We start from the raw sequence: 15,619 nt of genomic DNA on the forward strand, positions 1-15,619 counted from the left end.
CTTGGTTTTGGAGGATTCAACGAAGATATGATGTTCTTGAAACCCTTTTTTGGAAAATTTAGTTTTGCATGCTTTTAGAACTCAAATTAAATGTAATTAGAGTGCTCATTGATTCTGATTGCTTCTGTTGCATGCTTCTAAATTCCATCATATTGCCCTTGTGATATGAATGTGGATGGAGGTCAGAGTGAGAAGAGAAACTCTCTCGAGCTCTAGTTCATGAAGGCGATGGGGGATGAATCGTGGTTCTCGAGGAAATTTCTCTCGAAAAAGGGACTGATTGATTTCTCATCACCGATTAGTGTATTATTCTAATTCTTTATGTGTATCTTTATATAGAGTTGAATGTAGGGACCATTCTACCACATAGAACCACAACAACGCGTCAGGCAGCTTTTTCATGTCGACTGTTGCAGTTGTCAGTGGTCCCCTTCTATGTGTTTGGGTGATAACTTCATCGCATACATATTTTCTGACTTATAGCCTTTTCAATGCATGACTCTTTCTTCTTCAATTTTATCATCTTTCCTACATATTCACTAGATTAGTGATGGAATTTTTATACATCTTAATTTTTGAACTCAACAAACGCATGGAAGGTAATTTTACCCTATTTTTTTTTATAATCTTAATGTTTTTCTCATAAATAACCTCTAATTATTGTGACTCTAAGGGAAAATAACTTGTATAAATATAAGTTATCACACCCCAAATTTTAGAATAGTTCTTGTCCTCAAGCATGACTTTAAATTTATCCTTAATGCAAAATTTCATTTCTTATGCGTTGATTAACCTCTTAGGATACTTCCACACTTTGAGATCATTAGGGGTTGACGTTTAATGGCATCATTTTGTTCACTTCCTAGAGAGATGTTTCTTAACTCTAGACGTAGCAAGTCTTATTTCAAACTCTGTTAACTCATTTTCTTAAATCATTCTTGTTTGTATAAGACCGAAAGACGAAATGATTAATCTTTCTTTCTAACACTGTTGACTAAAGAGATTAATATTTCATAAGATGATCATATGTAATTTGACCTCAATCCTAATTGAGTTATGAACTCCTATTTATGAGAGTAGTCCTTTGATTATATGGGTGAGGGTGGCCCGATATGCTGACTTAATGAGGCTATCATTTTGAAGATTTGTCTGAGTAAGGAGTTGGGAATATAGCTACACAAGATGGAATTCACTCATTCCCATCTTTAGGGTAAGTAGATGAATTGCTCCTTTAATTGCTCTGGGTCTTGAATAATGATGCCTCTCCCTCTCACTTGCTTGAGAGTGTTTTATTTATGGTAATACCATAAACATGTGGTTCATTAGAGGACTAGTGAGATTTAAAGAGTTAGATATAATTACAGTTGTAAAATTATAATATGACGCAGCTGTAACCGGTAGAGGGGGCGTTGTAAACCTCTTTCTGCCAATTAAATAAAATTCATAATCTCACCGAACTAACTACTTATATTAATTAGTAGCATAAGCGGAAAGTCCAGGGTCGAACCACATAGAAACATGAAAGATTAGTTCCTCAAACCTCATTTTTAGTTAAAATGGTAAATAGGGGAGAGAGGAGGGGAGGGGTTTTCTGTGGATTGGATAATTCGAAATGCATAGAAAATAAAGTGCAGAAAATAAAGGATAGAAATGCAACTAATAGAGACATTCTACCTTAGAGGATGAAGATCAGAATGACTCAATGTAACCTTGTTCATCGAATTATTCAAATGTAATTTTAGTTTCTTGACTATACCTAGCCGAATTGATTGAAGATCCAACCAATGGTCCTAATTACCTAATTAGCTAATTATACTCAGATGAATCCATATCAAATATGATTAACCAACTGCATGACGTTCTAGGGCTTACGCTATGATGAATTTTTAATTTCCATTGTCTAGTTAAACATTTAATTTAGTTTCCTCTAGATTAATAGGAACAATGCTCTTAGTTATAGAAAATCAATTACAAACCTATCTAACCTTTTGCTTCTTAGAAATTAACTTATAATTACATCTCACATATTATAAGTTAATCTCAAGTCATCAATTGTAAATTCTCAAGTAATTTATCAGACATTCAAGAAAAAATACAATCATAAAGCAAAGTCAAATAGAAAGAAACTCATAGCCAAGATATAAAAAATTTACATTCAAATAAAATTCTCAAAATTACAATGAGTTCATCCAAAAATCCTATAAACTAGAAACCCATAAACCTTATCTTTCCATGGAGATTGAGAAGACAAGATCTAACTTCATCTCTACCAATTTCATGAAGGGAAAGGAAGAAAATACAAATGGAAAAGAGAAAATGGGAAGAAATTTAGCTGAAGGCCGAATGAGAGTCGTTTCTTGACCTAAAAATCGAGGAACAATATATAAACCCACTGTGCAGTGTCGCAACCCTAGGTAAGAGCGTTGCATGCTAGACTTTGTTTGTTGTAGAGTAAGGCTTCAGTGTAGCTACGCTAAGCTTTACACTCTCGCGTGTATGCCTCAAGCATTCGTCTGTTACACATTGAAGCATAGTTACACTCTAACCCAATGCCGCTACATTCCTACCTATGCATGCATTCTATCTTCGAGCATAACACTACGCTTGGTAGAGCGTTGCAATGTTCTCGTCAGGGGAATTTTGATAATTTTGCCTCCTTTAAAGCTCAGATGCTCAATTCAGCTTCTTATTGCTCCAAATTAAACTTGAACGTCCTGTAATGGTCGATTCTACCTCCTAGGCACCCGAAACTTGTAAAAACACTAAATAAACACATTAAACATAGTAACACCTCTGACTTATTGTTTATTGGTTATATCCATGGACATATAAATATATATACAGTGCGAAGAGTGCAATTGTGGGTCCTTATTGGAGTGACCTACAATTAGTGAATGTTAATTACTTGAATTAAAGAGTTTAATTAATTAATCTCATATAATTGGAACTTCTAATTTGTAGGTCCATTAGGTCCCTTGCTAGCTCACTATGGATAAAACAAGAATCATTTAATTTTGGATTAATTTAAATTATTCAAATTATATAAGAAAATTAATTGTATGAGACACAATTAATATAATGTATTATATAGATACATTATGATATAAAATTAATTTTGAAAGAGATTCAAAATTATACTTTATTATATGAGAGAATAATGTATTTGAATAAGATTTAAATATTAAATAACATGAATGAGATTTATATTAGGTTAAATTTAATACGAATGAGATTCATTTGAAACTACATGTTAAATTAATATGAATGAGACTCATATTAAAACTATAGGTTATATGAGAGGATATTATTTGAATATGATATAAATGAAACTAAATATATGATAATTAATTAATTAATTAATTGTTAATTAATTATTATTTATTTAATTATATATATTAAATTTGATTTAATATATATATTAAATGGGAGTTATTCTCTGTATTGGTGGAGGGGAGTTGTAACTTCTCCTCCAACAAGTTCTTTCACACTCTCCTATTAAGAAAACTTTATCTTTTTCTTCAAGTTATCTCTCACAAATTTCTCTCTTTTAAATAAGAATCCCAACTTCCTTGATACTTTTTTTGGAGAATAGCAAGAAAACCAAGTGGTAATGTCTCACTCGGTGTTCGTGACTGTTCATGGGAATTGGAAGAAGTCTTGAGTATCATAGTGATGTCTCACTCGGTGTTCGTTTTTGGTTGAAAATGCCTCAATCCAGTGAAGAAATAACTTACCACCCTTCGGTGGTATTTGTTCTAACTCACTGGAGTATCATAGTAATAGAAATATTAGATTAATATGAATAAGATTCATACTAAATCTATTGGGTTCATTTTCTAATTTCTATGCTGAATTAGTAATAGATTGCATATAGCCAAATAATATATTTTATATATTAAAAGGTTACGCCATTTTCTCTTAAGAGTTTTAGGTTTTAATACCAATATAAGTCAAAAGATTTAATGAATAAGTTACTTGAAAAAAATGTCATCAACTCTTAACGGCAAGATAATTTTAAATTAGTCTTTGTTTTGGGAAATGTTCTAAACAAGGATGTTGCCAATTCATGAAGTGTTCATGAATTATAAACGAAGTGATTACTTTTATCATCTAGATAATATATGATGTGACTAGATTGAAAGATAAAATTATGACAAAAACATATTGTATGTTGGAGTCATTGGAAGCTAAATGACCTCAAAAGTTAAATATTAACTGAGTCCAAGAAAAATTTTCATGACTAAAGCCAATAAGGAAAACGTTTCCAAATTAGCTTAGGATGTCACATGATGAGGAATTTTAGAAATAGCTAAAAAAAAGAAGAAAAATAAGAATAAAGTAACATTGATTTACTAAGTTCTTGATGAAGAATAAAGATTCATACTTTGATAGATGAATAAAGATTCACTATTAGAATTTTTTCTTCATTACTATTAAATTATGTTTCTTAGCAAATACTTAATTTAGTAGAATAGCTTCTACTAGTTGGCAATGGAAAGCAGGTTTATTAAAGATACTTTAAATGTGCTTTCTTGCTGATTGAATTATTGGTTCTTCCAAATACTAATTTGTGCTAGACTGATTATAGGCCAAAACTCCGATTTACACCATTTTGCAGATAGGCCAAACTAGGTGCTGACAAATGAGTGAACGCAGGGATAACCAAATATATTCATCTTCAAGTCTTCAAATTTCTTTATTGATTGTGCTACTGCTTCAAAATATTTTCTCCAAATTCTTTCTCGACAAAAATTTATTTATAGTGTAAACTAAACACTTACAGGATTTACGCATATGATCCAAACTTAGAGGTGCGACTTTACTAACTCTTTTTTTTAAAAAAAATTATAACGAAATTACTTCTTTATGAAGCATTCCTTATGACCACCATTTGTTTCTCTGTAAAACATGTACTTTTATTGGATTTGGAGCTCACATGTGTTGTGAGTCGAGGAAAGGATCATCCAGATCATATTCAAGATCATTCTTTTCTCCTTCCTAGATAGAAGCTGTTGGATAGGGAAATAACGTATAGGATGCCGCTGCTAAGATTCTTTGAAAGTTTGTCTCAGATGTAGTCTGAGCTAGCACTGTAAGAAGTTTTGATTTTTCATTCAAGAACTTGACATTCTTTTTCAGATCTAAGTCTTGGAGATATCCATTCTCTGTGAACTATTTTTTTACATTTATAATGGTGGAATGATTGAAATTGTATTTATCCCACAATTTTATTTTGAGAATTTTCATAATCATTTTATCTTGAGGATATGAGCTGGTCGAGAAATTCCAACAAAATATCCATGGAATTTGAAATAATGACAATCACGTTGAATTATGAAAGGAAGTTTTTTGAATTGCTCTTTCCATATAGAAATATTATTCATGCAAGGGTGTCGGCAAAATATCATCCATCATACTGAACATATTCCACCATTGAATAAACCATAAAGGAAAATTGACTTTAGAGGTGTTTTGACACAAGGATACAAACCATGAATGATTGTAATTTGAGTACCACATGACATTGTATCAGGCGCTCATGTAATCCCGATACGAATATGTTTGTGGAACAAAAGGTTTTGAAAAAGATTTTACAGTATAGATATCTTGATTCCAGTTGGTAGGATTATTCAATGCTTTAAAAATTTTTAATTTTGAATAAGCGAGCCTAAAGGGTTCGTTTTTATCTAGAACATGAGTTATCTTGACTGATTTTGTACTACCAAGATAAACTCATAATATCTTCTTGTTTTCTTGAGATCTTACGAATAAAATTGAAGCCCCCAGGAAATTTTTTTCAAATAGTCTATTCTAGCTTGAGACCCTGATATTCTGGTTCAATAATAGATTTATTGATAACCAGAGATTTTCGGAAGTAAGTTTTGATTTCCGACCAAGGTACAAACCTCTTTTCGAGTGTAATGGCCAGAGAATAGGTAGATGGAGGAGTTGGTAACACTTGAACTGATGAAGGTGAGACAAGAGGCCTTATTTGGGTAACATCACCAGTGGGTGGTCTTACCGGAAAGGTAGAAGGCCTTAGTGGTGGAGTGGATGACACTATTGTTGATCCTAGCTGTATGCTGGTAGATCTAACCCTGAAACTGGTTACTGAAGTGAATCCTAATTACATTGCATATTGATCATCACCCATTGGAGAGGGTGCTGTATTTGAAGAGGATGAGCTTTTGCCCTTTGAAGAAGAAGGAGAGGCTATTTCCCTCACTAATTTTTTTCTTTTCTTTTAAAAAACAGAAGAGGGATTAGAGAGAGAAGAGTTTTGGAGTTAGAAATTCCCTTAAGAGGTAATTAGCTAAGGGTTTTGTTCTTCGGCAAAACTTCAAAGTCGAAACAAGATAATATCGCTTGCCATCTAGAAAAGATTTGTTTTGAAACAAGGTTTGGACATCTTTTTCGAGAATGAATTTTGATGCACTGAAATATGTTTTTATAGAAATTTTTTTGTTGATTAATTCACCTTGGAATTTTTTAATACAAAGAACTGACTAGAAATTCCTTTTTTACATTGGAGTAATTCTTTTGGGTTTCATTCCAAATTCTTGAGTGGAAACCTATTATAGACTTGGTTCTATCTAGACACTGTTTGAGGATTCCTCCATATCCTATATTGGAGGCATTTGTCTCTACCATAAAATTTGCTTTTGAATTTATAAGGTTTAAATAGAGAATTGATTTGATTAAAGCATTAATTTATTTGATAGCTTGCGTGACATCCCAAAATTTTTATGTAATTTTAATTGAAATATCTTGAAGTATTTGTGTGTATTTTGAATTTTTCTCAGGCTAAAATTTGAATTATGAAAGATAATTCAAGTAATATCTTGAAAAGATTTGAAATTTTGAATTTGATTGAATTTTGGATTTGAATTTGTGAATTTAAGAAGGAAAGGACAATACCAAGGTACATTTATACAAAATTTATTTGGCTTTAGTGCTTAATGCTTTATATATAAGTAAAAAATAAATAAAATAAATCAGAATAAACTTTATCCAAGATCCATGCACACCCCCCTTTCTGTCACTCTCTTCCTCTCTCGCAGCCTTAGCACTGCCGGCCTCCTATGCCCCATGTTCACCGGTTTGCTCTCGTCGTCGCTCTAGTCGCCATCGAATGTCTGTCGTCTATGCCATCTGTAGCCGTTCATCATCGGTAAGTCTTCCCTCTCTTTCAATCTCTCCCTGATCTCATAGCTCTCTCTCCTAGGCCCTCTTCTTCTCCGATTGTCGAAGGCGGTCCATCTTTGACATTAGAACCTTCGCTGCTGTTCAATTCTGCATTGTCGCTGCTTAGTCTTGCGTCACCACTGCTCGATTTCATGCCACCACTGCTCGCCATCGTTTTGGGTGTTGGTAAGTTTCTTTACTTTCGAAATTTGGGTTGTTTTTGGATGTTCATGGTTGACCCATTAAGTTTTGACCTAGGATTTGGTTTGCCCATGATATTTGGAGGCTATGTTTGAGTTTTCGAAGCATTTCGATGTGCTGTTTATTGGGTTATTGGTGGTTTCGACAAGTTTTCGATTAGTCTTAAAGGTTTCAAGATCCTCTTTGACTGTTTTATGTTGCTGTAAATTGGGTTTATAACCCTTAAATGGGGTTGTGTGTAGGTTTGATTACTACTATGAGGTTGGGAATCTAGCTTGGTTCAGGCCTCAAATTAGTAAGTATTTTGAGATCTTTAGGATGACTTTTGTTCGGTTTCGGACCCGAAATATCTAAGTTAATTTCAGTTTATGTTTAGGGTTGCTTCAAGTTTATTGTCACACAAGATAAAGAAGAATTTGGTTTGCTAATTGTTTAGGCTTAATATTGAGGTACTACTGATTTGCCCTCGAGCCATACACCCTAACCAAGTTGTTGATAAGATTGAGCATACACCGTGAAAGCATACTATTAAATGTTATGGAATGATTTGCTATGCTTCGATGGTGTAAGGACTGTGTAGGCATTCTGGTAATTTATGTGCAATATTATTATGAATATGAAAAGAGATCTTATGTTTGCACTCCACATGTTGGATATGATGGCTATGTTAATGACTGATTTTAATATGAGGTCTATTGGTTGACTAATGCCTGCTAGATTCGATGGAGACTATTAGCTTCCTGTTCGTTTGTCAGATTTAATAGAAATATTGCTGCATACGATCACTGACCCAAACAAAGAAATATAATCAAGACTTATACCAAAAATGCAGTGGGTCGAATCCACAAGAAAACTATTGACTAGCAAGGTTGATTAGAGAATTCATGTGACAGGGGATTTTGGTTTGTTTTGTGAAAAAAGAATTAAAAAGTAACATGCAAAGAAAAGAAGTTTGAACGATAGAGAGTAAACAATTGGGTTGGAGTTAATTAATAAAAGGGAACTTGGGGATAGTATATATGTCAAATTTCAATCATTAGATACTAATTAGTAACACCAAATCCGTGAACTCCACAACCTATTAGAGATACTAATAGTCCAATTAGCCAAATTCGATATTAAACCAAATTGGCCTTAATTTCATTTAAAACTCTTCTTTCTTAGCGAAATCCAAGTTAAAATTAAATTGTATTATGAAAGGGTTCATGCGTTGAAACATACTACAAGTTGGAAAGCCTAATCTTGTAGCATGATTAATTGAGCAAGATTAAACCAGGGCAAACATGCGTGAGATCATAAATAGTCTTAGCCGACACATGCAATCCTAGTTTGAGCAAATAAATCATCAATTATGCATGGCGCCATGAAGATTTTGCAAACAAGAATTTAATACAATCAATTTGTCAGATCAATTCAATAGAATTCCATTAAATATAATCCAATGAGTTCACAAAGCTCAGTACAATTAATTAAAAATCATCAAGAAACTGAACATACAACTAAACCCAAGAAAGAATTTACCTAACCTTGCATAGGAATATGGAAAAGATCAATGAATGAAGAGGGATGAATGATGAATCTGGTGAAAAATAGTCCAAAAATTGTCCCAATCGTTTCCCAAAATTGTTCTCCCTATTGTATTTTTCTAACACCATCTGCTGTAACCAAAACTCTCTATTTGTAGAACTATTGTTGCATCACAATGCTACCAATACTAATGTCATATCAGACCTCAAGCGTTGAAGAAGAGGTGCAACGTTGGTGTGACGGTGCGTTGCACGCACGCAGAAGCCACTCGTTCGTTAGAGTTCGTAGCGTTGCAACACTGCCCTGTTCACTTGATTCTGTCCAATAGTGTCGAGCTAAGGCATTGGCTTGGTGTTGCGATGCTGGCTGCTTATCCAGAATTTGGTACTCTTTCCTTTCAGCGTCACGCGAGGGTCCAGGGAGGGTTGCAACAATGCCTTCAAGGGCATTTTGGTCATTTTGATGTCTTTACTCAATATGGTGCATCCAAATGTCGTTTTGCTTCTTTTTGGATCGGTTTTCATCCCAAAAACAATCTTACTCTCCGCGATTGATTTACCTATAAATAAGACAAATAAAGTTATAAGAATTATTCAAATAAGTTGGATTAAGGACATAAAATTAGCTCTTTTTTAGAGCTAACACTTCTTCATCGGGCTGTGTACATCTTATACTTGTGAAACATCATGTTCACCACTTATGACTTATTTGTGATCCCTCGAGTTCACCACTTATGACTGATTTATGTTTCTTTGGGTTCATCACTTATGACCGATTTGTGGCCCTTCAGGTTTTCCACTTATGATTGATTTGTGATCTTTCGGGTTCACCATTGACTGATTTTTTATCCTTTGGGTCATCACCTATGACTAATTCGTGTTCCTTCAGGATCACCATGACTACAATGTTATAAAATGTACACCGGTGCTCGAATAAGAAGGCTAACATGTTCACCTAGTGGGTCCAGTAGTAGATCACTTACTGAGTATTTTATACTCATATTTTTTTATACTATATTTTCCAGGTAAGGGCATGGACAGATCGATGCATGACAGGAAGAATCCGTAACCATGCCAAGGGACTAGAACATCTCTTCCACACATGACATTAGCTTTCCATAGTTTTCATGTTTTTATTTCTTTAATCCAATGTCTTTTGATTTAGATTTGTAATTATTATTCTTTTTCTTATTTTAACTTAAGTTTTTAAGGGGACCCTAAAAGGTGACTTATGATTTTTGTTCAGCTCATTCACTTTTAATAAAATCTCTGTTCTTTTTTAACTTTAAAATTTCAATGATTGAAATTCATGCATTTATGTACTAACGTTCTGTCTTTGAATTTTAGGAGAGTCAGGTCGTTACAACTTGAGTATACTTTTCTAACTATTGAGGTGGATTCTTTTCCAATCTTTAAAAAATTGGTTTACAAATGGACCTAAGGTTTTGGATGAAATCGGATACAGACAACCCAAAAATCTCTGGAGTTGGGTTTTGTCAAGAATTTTGTCTTGAACATTTGAAGCAAACTCAATGGACCTTTGAATGGGCTTAATCATTCCTAAGTGGATTTCAAAGCCTAAAAATATAATCTTAGTTTCAAATAGTTTAACTTTTGGTAGGGAGACTACAAAACCATTTCTTTTCATAACTTCAATAAAAATATGGAGCTGTTTAAAATGCTTTTCTACATTTGGTGGAAGAAATTAGAACATCATCAATATAGACTATTGTAAATAATTAAAAATATCATTCATAATTTTTTCAAATTCAGTTGGGGCATTTTTTATCTAAATCATTCCATTCCACTTGTATTGTTTGAATGAAACATTCAAAGCAGTTTTATATTTATCTTTTTTTTTTTTTGAAAATTTGTATTGCCCAAAATCCCGATTTCATATCAAACGTTGAAGATACTTTTATATTTAAAATACTTTTGAGTAAATCTTATTTGGATGGAATTGGATACATAATCCATTCCAACACTTTGTTCAAGGTTTTGTAGTTAATTACTAACCGTAGCCACGCTCCTTTTTGGTTGCATTATTTACATAGAAAACGGCACATGACCATGAATTTGGTCTAGCTTTTGTAGGGATATCCAATTCTTTGAATTCCTTGATATATAGGAGATCAACTTTATGTTTCTTCCTTTCCTAGAATGCATTTGGTAAATTTAAGCAAATTTCTTTTTCAATTTTTAATTGAATTTCTTTAATTTTATTTTGAAGTGAAGGCCCTTTTATATTTCCTTCAATTCTCTTGAAACTAATTTCTTCCTTAAAAACTGAATTTTCTTATGTTTTTTTTTTTTTTTTAATTTCTTCAATTTTTAATTCATTAATTTCCTCTACTTCTGGAGTAGCATAGGAAAAATGAATTAAAAAATAGTTTCTTTATTAGAAAATGTTGAAACTAAGCTTTTGTTGTTTATTTGAATATGATATAATTGAGTTAAAAAAGTGTTCTTAAAATCAATTATTGTTTTTAATCTTTAACAAGAAGCAAACTGGTTATGAAACAATATTTTTCGTTACAAACATGAACATTCAAAAGTTTATATTTGATATTCAACTTTTGTCTGTTAGCATCACTTATTGTTTTTTTCAAAATACTTAGGGCTTTTAATTTGATTTTAAAATCTTGAATTTTTAAAGTAATGGTTGAATACAGTTTTTGAAAATGTATTATTGAAATTTGATTTATTAGAAAATCTTTTCCTTGCTCGGGTTCTTTATCGGAGTCAGTTTCGAATTCCTCTAGGTTTTATCAAAGATATTTCCTTTTTAGTTTCTTGAATTTCAAAACGGTTTTAAGATATTTCTTTTTTGAGACAATTGATTTCAAATTGTAAATCTTCTATTCAAGTTGGGTTTTTAGTTTTTCTTTGCAATATATATACAAGATTTCTCTATAAGCTCCTTCTTTTTAGGATGTTTTGAAGTAGATTTGGTTAGCGAATCTTTTAGTATTTTGAGAATTATTCTTTTTAAATCATCGTAAGTGAAATGATCTATAGTTTCAAAAAGAACTTCTTGCTTAGAAGTTAAAACATTGATACAGCTACAAGCTGCAACTCTTGTCTAGAAAGTTTCTTCATTAGAGAACTTAGAATTTGTTTCATATGCAATTTCTTTCACTTGATAATCAGATTTGTCATTGCTTGAAAAGTCACGAGAAGTTGACTTAGAATAATATTCTTCCTTATCAATTTCACTGACGTTTCGATTGTTTGGACATCTATTAACATAAAGCGCTTCTTTCCTGCATTTGTAACAACGAACCTTTTTTTTCGGTTTTTTTTTTTAATTTACTTTTCGAGTTTTTCTTTTTTTTCTTATTCTCAATTAGTTTATAAGGAGTTTTCTTGTGGAGTATGCTCCCTTTGAGGCTTTCTATAGTGCCGATTGGGTCTATAATTCTTTGAATAGTTTCTCCTTGAAACTTTTCTCTTACAATAACTTGAGTCCTCTAATTTCTCAAATCCAGAGAGCAAAAGGGTGGTTTCATTTTGAAGCTTTTTTGTACTTTACCTTGAACCTTGATTTCATAACAGATTTCAAGGCCACATTCTATTATTCTTCTAGTTAACTGTCTATAGGTTAGACTTGTCCAGGGAATTTTGTAATTATACGTTATATTTAAAGAGTTATATACTCATTAAGCCATAAAACTCAGAAGACCATCAATATATTGTTCTTAGCAATGTTGCAAATTGAAATCATGGACGACATACATTCTGGTCATCAACATGTCAAATTGGGTGTAATTAACAAAATTATTTCTTTGTTCCAAGCCTAGGTTAGGTATGGTGGAGGGTCTATGGTACCAATTGAATTTGTTAATTTTATTTTCTAGACTTTTATATTTTATCCTAGTAATGTTACTAGGAGGATCTTTATTTAACTTTAATTTTTTGAATTCCTCCAGAAGAAATTCGACTTCGCTTTCATCAAGAAAATTAACTTATTTCCTTGAACTTTCTTTCCTGATATTAAGAAGGTTTAGTTTTTTGTCAATTTCATCTAGGATTTTTATCCCTTTTTGTGCTCAGTTTAACCTTCTCAGAAGGTTGGAACATCTTCTGTCCAGTATCTTCTTTAGGAGTATTTATTATATCTTCGGTTCTATAAACCTGTTCGGCTATTTAAAGAATTATTTTTGAATAATTATTCTGGAGTTGAATACTTTTGATTTCTTTGTTCGTTGGAGCTTTGTGTTCAAATCTTTAATCAATTGAAAAGGTTTTGCAATAATTTTTTCATTATAAAGACTTTTGAGCTCGACGTCTTCCATAGGAGGATGGTCGACTTTTATTTCTCCTCTTTGGATGGTTTTCCAGGTTTCTTTTTCTCTGACTATACAGAGATGATCAAAGTCTTTCTTTTTATTAAACCACCTACATAAAGATATATGTTCTTGGAGAATTTGAAGAGCTTTGGAATATTCTTCTTCAATTCTTCTCCTTTCTTTAGAAAAGAAAATTTTCTGTCTATTCTATTTTCCTTGGACATAAACTCCATTGGAAGAGTTTATTTAATTTTAACTCAGATATGATTACATTAAGTTGACTTTTAAATGTTAAAACCACATACATGTCTATTTGAATAGGAGACTCTAGACGATCCTTATCATATTAAATATTTAGAATTCTATGATCTAATCTTACATATTTAACGCTAAGAGGGTTAGATCAATTAAGTTCATGATAAGGTTTCAGTCCGAATACTCGATGTACTCGATCTTGAGCTCATAAATTCTTTTGAATTTATGTTTTATCTAAGAACTCGAAATCGTGGAGATTCATTTTCGAATTTTATTTCTACTTTCCCATCAGAATATTCAATGATATGGGAAAGTACTTTTTCCCTTTTAAGAGGAGTAAAAGCATTGTCAAGAACCCATTTAGGATTCTTGGTTATGTACCCCATGAAAGCATTTTTGGAATACTGACAGAGGATTTTTCCATTTGTCCCAATGAGCATGATTTTTCCTTTAGGAGATTGTACTAAAGCTACCACAACATTCATATACAAGAAGCTATTTGAGCCTAATGACTTCACAATGTCTCCTTAAGACAAATTTACTCATCCTAGGGCCTGATTTTAGAGAGTGATCATCTCTAGGATAGAATAGATTACCTTTCCTATGGATATAGCACCACGTCCACAAGATCAACAAACTAAACTTTGTAGATATACCGAACTTCTTCAGCAAATTTTGAAGAAGAAAGAATTTTTAAAAGAAGAAAATGTTATGGACAACGTTGAGCAAACAAATTGAGGAAATGACATATTTATAGATTAATTAATGGTCATTCAAATAGTCATGTCCTTTCTTCAATTTAGTTATTTATGAAGCGATGTAATCATTCATGAAGGAACACAAGTTATGAAATTGAAAAGATGCAACCCTACATGAAGAGTTACATACGATTTATTCCAACAATCCCCCCATAAATGGTAAGTTGACAAAGTTAATCAGTGGACTTTCAATCGTTCTAGAATAAACTAAGACAAGATAAGTCATATTTTCTCACTATAACAAAGTTTGTTCTCATAATTGTGTTCGTTTTAGCCTTGAACATCACCTAATATGATGAGTGTTTTAGAGAATTCACCTTAAAAATCTCATAGAAGTAGCTCATTCACACTCACCTAGGTGATTCGCCTATAAAGAGCATCGCATATTTTCTTTTCACAAATAATTACTTAACCACTTATAGAGACCACTAAAAACATAGTGCTTACCCTAAACCACACTAGCATTGTCTCATCATCCTTATAATGGGTAAGAGATCAAAATTTCAATGCAGTGCTCATTAAGTTGTCCAAAGATTGGTTTGCCTGTCGAACCTAGATCTTGGGATCTCCAATTAATTAGGTTGCCTTACCTCTCTGGTTAACTTTAATTATATGCTTTAATCTCATTCTTCTTGATGAACTTTCAATCAACTCTCTAGTTAGGCCTTTAGTAAGTGTATCTGCAATATCATCTTTTGATCTCAAAAGTCAATTGTGATAATTCTACTAGAGAGTAGTTATCTCATTATAGTATGTCACCATCATATCTGTTAAGACTTTCCATTATACATAATATTTTGTGCCCTTCCAATAGTTACTTGACTATCACTATGTATACATATTGCATGCACTTGCTTAGCTCGATTTGGAATGTGTTAAAAACTTTTTATGCCATTCTACTTCTTCTCCAACCTTGTCTAAAGCTGTAAATTGAAATTCCATTGTGGATCGTGCTATACTCGTTTGTTTGAAAGATTTCCAAGACACAATTCATCTCGAAGAGTGAAAATGTAACCACTCATTGATTTTGAGTCTTTAGTGTTAGATATCCAATTAGCATCACCATAGTCTTCATGTACAATAGGATATCTTGCATAGTGTAAGCTATAATTTTAGTGTGCTTTAGGTATCCTAGAATTCTCAATATAGCTTTCCAATGATCTTGACCTGATTGCTCATATAACGATTTAGCTTGCTTACAACATATGCTATATCTGAATATGTACAACTCATGACTTACATTAAACTGCCAGTTTTGCGAGAATATTCTAGTTGTGTTATACTATCTCCATTATTGTTAGCTAAATGGAGACTAGTATCTATTGTGTTCTTTGCTATCCTCGTGTCATGCTTTTTAAATTTCTCAGGTATTTTATCAATGTAATGCGATTGAGACAACCCTAAC

At 32.3% G+C, this 15,619-nt stretch overlaps 1 long non-coding RNA gene across 1 annotated transcript; it reads left to right on the forward strand.

Annotated features, from left to right (window-relative positions):
- The first annotated feature begins 6,972 nt into the window (after window positions 1-6,972).
- On the forward strand, window positions 6,973-7,814 carry LOC120087916 (uncharacterized). Its single transcript, XR_005484723.2, has 2 exons — window positions 6,973-7,371; window positions 7,444-7,814. It is a non-coding gene; the product is annotated as an uncharacterized LOC120087916 (long non-coding RNA).
- The last annotated feature ends 7,805 nt before the right edge of the window (window positions 7,815-15,619 follow it).

Source organism: Benincasa hispida, chromosome 10 (genome assembly GCF_027475165.1).
Source record: "Benincasa hispida cultivar pf3 chromosome 10, pf3_genome.v1.1, whole genome shotgun sequence".
Classification (NCBI taxonomy): domain Eukaryota; kingdom Viridiplantae; phylum Streptophyta; class Magnoliopsida; order Cucurbitales; family Cucurbitaceae; genus Benincasa; species Benincasa hispida.